The sequence below is a fragment of the Cygnus atratus genome, chromosome 10 (assembly GCF_013377495.2).
Source record: "Cygnus atratus isolate AKBS03 ecotype Queensland, Australia chromosome 10, CAtr_DNAZoo_HiC_assembly, whole genome shotgun sequence".
Taxonomy (NCBI): domain Eukaryota; kingdom Metazoa; phylum Chordata; class Aves; order Anseriformes; family Anatidae; genus Cygnus; species Cygnus atratus.
In genome coordinates, this window is record NC_066371.1 from 14413611 (window position 1) to 14422220 (window position 8610).

The window sequence follows — 8610 nt, forward strand, 5'->3', positions numbered from 1 at the left end:
CGCCGAGGCTGTCATGGCACCACCACAGAAGTCAGCAGTCATAGCCGAGACTGGCCAGCCAACCCGACTGATGCAGGCATGCCCTGACTTCCCGGAGAAGAAAGCAACCTCTGTTCAAATGAGACCTGATAAATGGGGACAACCAGATTTCCAGAGAACCTTCCATACTTTTCTCAAGTGCAATGAAGCAAGTCTTGCTAACCGAACAGCTACTCTGCAATTATGGATGTGCTGAGAGCTACAAATTGATTGCAGATTCCCTTACTGTAAGGGCCTAAGGGAACTGGAGGAACGAAAAAAAAAATGACTAAGGGCCTAATGCAAGCCCCATAGGGATTAACAGGAAGATGTATAAATCCTTTGGTCCAAATCACACCTTTCTTCAAAAAGGCCTGTAGAAAAAAAAATCTACCAGGAAAAAAAAAAATCTATCAATATTACCCCATGAAATTTCTCTTCTGCTGCTGGGGAGAAGACAGGGAGTAGCCTGTAGTTAACTTCCTATAAAATGGCAGACCTCCAGGAAGCACTGTGAACACTGGTGTCTGTGCAGGGTTTGGTCTCAGCATGTTCACTGGTCATGCACGGCAGGAGGTGCTTCTTTCACAGGGGAATGCTGTCATGTTGCTTCGAGCTGTATCTCCCTGCTCCCTAGCTCTCCAACAGGCTTTTTCCGGGCAGGACACAAGTGCTGCCTACTGATCCCTTGGTGTTTATCTGTCCTGCCCTCACCCTTGTGCTAACTTTGAAGTAACTAGGCAATTGGGGATGCTGGAGTCTCCTTTTTGGCTGAGAGAACAGAAGACACATCCAAGTGCCAGTGGCTCACTGTATACATATCAAGGCACAACTGAATTAACTGTAACTCTAGAAGTACCTGGAAGAGTTTAGGTCCATGTTAAGAAGCTCCTGTCCCTGGGACACTGCTGCTTACATTAGCCACAATATGCTTGTCAAACAGAAATTGTAGGTTATCGAGGAACATAAGCAAATGTAATATGAGAGGGTTCTCACAGCTTCCTGACAGACAAATCTGCCGTGGATATTTGGCAATCAGCATCCACGGGCACTGCAGCATTCCCGACTCATTAGTAAGAACACTTGAGTTCACTGAAGGCCAAAGTCATTGGCCAACGGATACACGAGAAAACAGCTGTTGAGCAATTCACAGCTCAGCAAAAATGCTGCATTCATGGACCAGGACACTGGACGTGAGAAACAATTATCGGACTGCTCCTTCTGCTCGCTGAGTGGTGCTATTCAAAAAAAAAAAAAAAAAAGGATGGGGGGGGAAGATGTTTATCAGTATTGAAAGCATCTATAATAGCATCTGTAATAAATTTACTCCTTCACATGCAGAGATACTTGTACGATAGAGGGTTCCAGATCCTACTGCAAGATTATTTATTTATTTAATCTATAAATGGAACAGTTAATTATCAACACCAAAAATCCTGGCAGCACCTTCTTGATACAAGACAACCATCTGTGCTCTCTTACAGGCATGTACGTTAAACACAATTTTAAAAATAAGCAAGCATAAACCTTACTTTCACAAGAGTTTTCCAGGAATGTACTCTGACAAACAACTGGTCTTTAGCAAGAGAAATACTGAGTTCTGCAGTTCAACAGGCACTTACAAAATCAGTAAGGTACAAAATACTCCTTACTCTGGTTACTTAGTCGTGCCAGCAAAATGCAAAGTCATCCAGAGGCATTACAAAACAAACAAAAAGAAAAATTGAGATAAAATCTACAGTGCAGTCAGCGTCACGTGACAAACATGACCATCTTTCAAAGTTATTGCACTGTGCCCGTTCGTCTTAATTTCTCCTCATAATAGAAGTTTAAAAAGCATGAAATGGGTTCTACTAGCAACTGCTTGGACCATATTTTCTAAATTCTTACCAAATTTTTGTGCAGAGGGCTTTTTCAGAAGAATTTTCTTTTAAGAAAGAAATATAGGATTCCTCCCTCATTCAAAAAAAGAATCAAATACAGCTTCCTGTTAGAAAAGCATAGCTCACACAAGCTACTGAACGATGCGTTAGCAATAGCTTAACTACACTGCCTTTGTACTCATTGGGGAATTTCCCAGAAAAAGGCAGCCTGAGGGAGCCAAGCTGAACACTGAGCTTGTCTGTGAGGCATTTCAGATCACTTTTTCAAGTATCTACCTACATCTTAAAGCATCTCAATCTTAAAAAAAAAAAAAAAAAAAAAATGAAACAAAACAAACAAAAACTACCTAAAAACACCACTTTATTATCTGGAAGACAAGCCTGATATCACAACCAAGAACACTTCTTCTCTTGTCTAATATTGGATATTAAAACACCAGATGCACTGAAGTAAATTAGTGTAAAGAAGTACTGACTAAACACAGATTTCATGAACTCCTTAGGCAGAAAAACTACGTCAAAGCTTAAACTGCTCTTCCAAGAGAAACCAGAGAATCTGATAAGGAACTACTAAAATCCTTGTTTGTGTTTTCAGATCTAATAAACAGGCATTGATGGGGAAAAAAAAAAAAAAAGATTTTCAAATGCTCAGAAGGTAACTTGACACTTAAGTGCTAAAAAACATGCAATTTTCTCTCTTGGTCATCTCATCTTTACAAAACTGACATAGAGCAAAAAGCAAGGCTAATCCAACACAGGTCTAGGCTTTCAGCTCCGAATCAGTAGCACATATGACTTGATGGCGCAGGGGTGGGGAACAAAGCTGGGGCTGGGGTTTAGATTTACTGTGTATGTTTCAAGATACCCCATACTTACAGCAGGTAGGTGGGATTAAACCAAGCCCATTAACACTTATATCATTTATGAAACTGAAGAAGACTGAACACAACAGAAATCAGAGACACTTATGCACAAATATACAACCCAATTTAGAGGTTTGCAGCCATTTGGGAGATGCGAAACAGGATACTATTTCAGACAATTCAGGCAATTCCTCTGAGCCCAGTGAAGCTGGAAGGACTTCAGCCCACATTGTACTTCTCAGAAAAGAGTGGCACGCTTCCTAAGTGGTTTGGGAAGAGTTGTTATAGTAGGGTCTCTTTGCCACAGAAACACACAATGCCTAGTGCAATACTGACCTATCACCTATGCTCCCAGAGGCTATCCCAACTCCTCTCTCGCTATCAAAGGGTAAAAGTGACACTGCTTGGTTACTTTTCAACCACACAAGACCAGATATCGCTCACAGCTCTAAGAAAACATATTAGGAACAGCATGACAGGAATATATGTTGCATATCTGTTCTGTTCTCACAGGTGGGTAGCACCCAGGAATTCAAAATAATCCCATTCTGGGGCATATAGAGAGGTGCTGCTTTTTATTTTTTATATAAATCTAATATATGGCTCATCAAAAGGCAGGAGATGGTAAGCACACATCCTCCTCCCTTAGAAGTCTGACAAACATCGTGCAAGGCTTAAAAACCTAATGTGCATCAGTTTTATGAAGTTATCTGAAACAGTCACTCCAAGAATTTATGGATCACGAGTATTATCAGATGAATACCAACTGCACTTGAGTACCTTTAAATAAACTTTTCCTGATAGAGCATTACACTCAATGTCAAAGAAATTACCAGCAAAAACATTAACTGCGGTAAGAGGATACCATAAGGTGTATTCTGCAGTTTTATGCACTTTTTTAGCTGAAAAAATATCTTTAAAAATTTTATGGCCTGCCTCTTTGCTTCAGAGCTATGGATATACATCTGCCCCACTTCACTTCTACATTCGAGACAGAAACAGTCAAATCTATTATCAATCAGAAAACAGCAACAGCTAATTTAATAGGTTCAAAACATAACTTACTGCATGGATGGCAGGGCACCTTTCTGTCACTGAAAGGTAGACACAATGCTTCCTTTACATACATTATCATAAAAAAAAAGGAAAACAATCAGAAACATGCAGCTATACACATTGTATTTCCATTCTCCTTGTCAGTGATACTTCTAGTAGCAGAATCTGGTCTAGATGGACCAGAAATACATTTTGCACCACTCTTGCCAAGGACAGATCTGTGATGTCCCTGTGCCAGATCTCTCATTTCTTAACCCTTACCGGTGACCGGTAACAGCAGCAGAACACCGGCGCAGTTTCTAGTCATAAAGGCAGCGCGTATAATCTAGATGGCCCTGTAGAGCTAGAGACAGCACACTGCTTCCTACAGAGCACTTCTGCAAGATTACTCAAAGAATACCATAAAAAGTTAATAGAGTAACTCAATTCTGTCTGGAGTGGTAATGCCTCTGTAATAAAGCACAAAAACTCTTACAGTTAAAAATAACTGCTTTTTAAATGAGAACATAACACAAGCCATTTCAGCATTACTTTACCAAGGCTGTAAAGAGCTCTCCCAGGCTCATCTCTGTTAATTGTATCTTTGCAAAGCACAGCCAAGCGGATGTGGAGTGATTAATTTTCCTGTGCTGCCCAGAGACCTGTGAATGGGCACAGGACAGACAGTTTTCCCCCTTTCCCCGTTCCTGCTCATCCCTCTGGCTCCACGTAGAGCTCTACAAATAAAATTCTGTACTCAGATCGTTCAGGTAAAGGAAGATTCAGAGAAAGCTGAGAAGTTTTCTCACAGAGTATGGAAAACATTTAAAACAACTGCTGGAACACAAATGAATTTGGTGTTTATTAGATGCCTCTTGGCCAGAACCTGACAACCAGAATGGAGATGCTGCATTTAACGCAAGGACAACTCCAGAATAAAAATCCCATTACTTTTCTCAGCAGTGGATGATTAACGGAGGGATTTGGTTCCTAATGAAGTCAGCCAGCCCCCAGACTCCACTGGTAAATCACTTGTCATCTTTCACATTCAGCTCTGACTCATCTGCAATAAACATTTCAAACTCTGCCCTATTCCTTTCTTCCTCCATTCTTTTTATGGTAGGTTAAATATGTACTTCATATATTTAATGAAGGGGATGGCAGACTATAGATACTTTGTGCATTTTGATTGCAGCATGCACAGACACATCTGAGTTAGCTTTAGGGAACTTAAATACCTATGTCAATGAACCCTATACAGGCACATACCTCAGTGCTGGCTAACACCTGGAAAGCATTTACACAGCACAGTCCACACTGCGGCTCGTGCCACTGCAGATGCTACTGATATTCAGTGGACTGAAGTTCAACGCTGCAGTCCCAGCTCCGGTCGCAGTGCAGCTGCAGATCGAGGGGTGCTGTAGGGGCTCCTCTTTCCAGGAGCAGCAGCCAGAGCTGAGAGCCAGCTACAGACGGGCAACACAGCCATGGGGCAGAGGAACAAGCACAGAGAGGAAGGCATGGAAGGCCTTCAGATGGAAACCAGGATTGATGGTTAACTTTAACGATTAGGTCCTAAAGTACTCAATTTGAGATTAACTTTAATGACTGCAGCTTTTAGACAAAATAGACTCGGAGGCCTGAAAGCTTGTACACTTTCCTGAGAAAAGCTGTTATTTCAATAAAAGATGTCATCTTTCCAGGTTCTATTGATGTTTCCTTAATCTATAAAGCATCAGGCCAAGTTTTCTTTGAAAGACTCTTCTAAAAGTTTCTCTTTAACAAAAGTAGCTACAAAACTTATGTTTTCTACGGTTCAGAAATAGATTTAAAAGAATTCCTTCTTTACACAGTACCTTTTCAACTAGCTGTGTGGTCATTTTTTTTTTGATTTATTATATAATGCTATTTCACTATTTCATTCAATAAGAAAATTGTAACCCCTCTCTCATTAGACTTATCTACACAGAAGGGCCACAACTTATGAAATACAAAACAGAAAAGAGTTTGAGAACAGTTCAGAACAATACCAGCATCTTCCTGATCAAATATCTCACACGGATTCATGGAACAGAATTACCTTATGTTGTACTCAATAACTGCACATACATCACAGCTACATAAGTGAGAAGAGTTTCCTATACTTCTGTATCAGCCACTGAGTGGCAGCAATTCCTACATACTTAAATCCATATTCCTAGTTGTAAGATGAAAATTTCAAAGTATTGATAACTTGTAATTCTTTTATGCTTAGAATTATATAAAAGCATACAAATAATGCCTAGTGAAATACCTGCTTATGTGTTTTACTTTTTAAATTGTTAGTTTCAAATATTATGCATGCTACTCTGATAATCATACGTCTTTAGAGGTTTGCTATAGCCAATTTTACAAAGAGATAACTGAAAAGATCAGAAAAAAAATCCTAAAACTATAAAGATCAAAACTGAAAATGACAATATTTAAACATTTCTTAAACTAAAGCACATAGCTGTATTTTAAAACAGATTTTTATCTCGAAACCCAGGACAAAAGGAAAAAAAACAACAAACCCACAATGTAAATTTACGTGTTGCAGTCTCTTACGTTTGCTTTTTTCCCCAGAATTCCCACAGCAGCATCCTGGGGTAACTGAAAATCTGTCAGTCCAAAGATTAAATATCCACTGTAATTTTGAATTTTTTAAAACCACCATTTTCAGGAACTAAAATAAATAGGAAATGCTGTGTATACTTTTTTTTTTTTAAATGATGCTTATGAGTTATTGCTTAATGAGTTAAGAAGCACTTTGCAGTCTTTTGTTCAGAAACCCATAATGGTTATATTTGTTACAGCTTCCTATTTGATCAATACAATGCTGCATGGCGTTATCTTACGGATGGAAAACTGGGACAGGTTATTTCCTGGCTTATTATATAGTTACGAGACTAATGACCATACGAGGTCAAGGCGCAAAGAAGAGTTGACAAAAGCTGGGCACATGCAAGCATGCAGAATTTTGACATGGACTATTCGGCGAGATGTTTAAGGGTTGTAACTCAGGCTCTAAAGTAATCTTTAAAACCAAGAAGAGCGCTGGCACTCACTCCCCCACACCTGCCTTCTCTGCAGGTCTGGCTCTGTCCCCCGAGGCCTCCAGCTGCCAAGGGACGGCTGCTGGGCACAGCACCCCCGGCCGCCTCGCCACCCTGCGCTACCTGGACAAATAACACGGAGGTGAAGGGGTACAACAGCCCCCGAGCAAACAGGTGTCAGACGAAACCACCCGGTGTCATAACCCCATTGGTTTAGCAGCTCATCCCCTAACGCAAACGGGGAATTCCCTAGTGATGAACTGAAAGTGGGTTTTTAAGAGATGCACGCCCGGCATGCACGCCCAAGGAGCGGCGTTCCTGCTCCCTCATTGTCTGTCACCGGTCAGCTAGAAACTGCCCGCTTCAAAGACCGTGCCTCTTGTCTGCTTCAGCTTCGCTGCTGCACAGAAACTGAGCATCCACGGGGCCGGGCGGGGGTGGGGAAGGAGAAAAAAAAAAAAAAAGAAAAGAAAAAACAACCCAAAAGTTGCTGCTATCAAAGCCGACGCTCGTGCCAAGAGCAAACTCCGTGCCTGTGCCGGGGACACAGCCGCGGGGAGCTCGGGACCTCGTCCCCGGATCCGCCCTGCTCCGCTCCGGCCGGTGCCCGGCGAGGCGGCAGCGGGGGCGGCCCCGTCCGGGGCTCCCCGTCCCGGAGCACCGCGGGGGTGCGGGCGGCCGAGGGGCGCGGCGCAGGGCTGGGCCCCCGGCCCCGAGCCCAACATGGAGGCGCCGCTCCGGAGGCAGCCCCACGGCAGCACCAGCACCCGCCCGCGGCCGGAGACGGCTCCGTCGCGCCCGCCCCGCTGGCCGCTCCTCACGCCCGCCCCAGCACGGCAGCGCCGAGCCGAGCCGGGCCGGGCCGGGCGTCTTTCTCCCCACCGTGCGCCCCACGGAAGCCGGAGCCCGCGTCGCTTCCTCATTCACCCCGGGCCGGGCGGGGCAGGAGCCGCCGAGCAGCGGGAGCCCCCCCCCGCGGGGGCAGGTACCGGTACTCACCCGCCTGCCCGGAGCCGAGTATCGGAAGTCGTCCCGGGAGCGAGCGAGCGAGAGATGAAGACGGGCAGGCAGCGACCGCCGGCTCCCCGCCGCCACGGCCCGTGCCCGGCGCTCCCCGCCCCGCGCTCCGCCCACGGGGCGCAGCCGCGGGCCGCGCACTCACCTGCGGCCGCCGCCACTGCCCGCCCCGCCCCGGAGGTGCTGAGAGAGGAGGCGGTGGCGCTGCCTGGCTCTGTCCCCGTCCCTAGCCCCGGCCCCGGCCCCGGCCCCCTCCGTCCCGTTGCACCGGGGACGCCCCAGCCCTCGTGGTCTCCCCCAGCACAGCGTCCCTTAGCCAAAGGCCCTGGTGTCGTGCCGGTGCTGCGGGCACTGGGACACGGCTGAAGCGAGGAGGTGATTTTATTTTATTTATTTTGGGCCGAGACGTGGAGCTACATCTGGGGCTGAGGAGCTGGAGCTTGGCCGCAGAGTGCTTGGTGTGTGCCTCTACCCTGTGGGGAGCGGCGTTCAAGCTTCCCCACCGCCTCGCCACACCACTTCCTCTTCCAGACTCTTACTTAAAAGAATTTTTGGTGGTTTCATAAGCCGTGAGTGTCGTTTTAATGATAAGGCTAAAGCTGGGTAGGCCCTAGGTCTGTGAGCTCTGGCATTGCCTCAGTGCCTTTACCGCGGGGTGCCTTAGGCTGCAGGCCCTAGCAGGCCACTGGTGTCCTGGCCCAGCCATCCTTGGACTCATGT

The 8610-nt window shown here is 45.3% G+C and overlaps 1 protein-coding gene across 2 annotated transcripts in view; it reads right to left on the reverse strand.

The window, feature by feature from the left end:
• PRKCD (protein kinase C delta) overlaps positions 1–8012 on the reverse strand; it is a 68141-nt gene extending 60129 nt beyond the window's left edge. The window contains exon 1 of one of the 2 annotated variants that reach the window (XM_035547010.1): positions 7873–8012. The gene's annotated coding sequence lies outside the window, so the exon portion shown is untranslated. The remainder of the gene's footprint in view (positions 1–7872) is intronic. The other variant, XM_035547015.2, reaches the window with a different exon arrangement.
• Between the last annotated feature and the right edge of the window lie 598 nt (positions 8013–8610).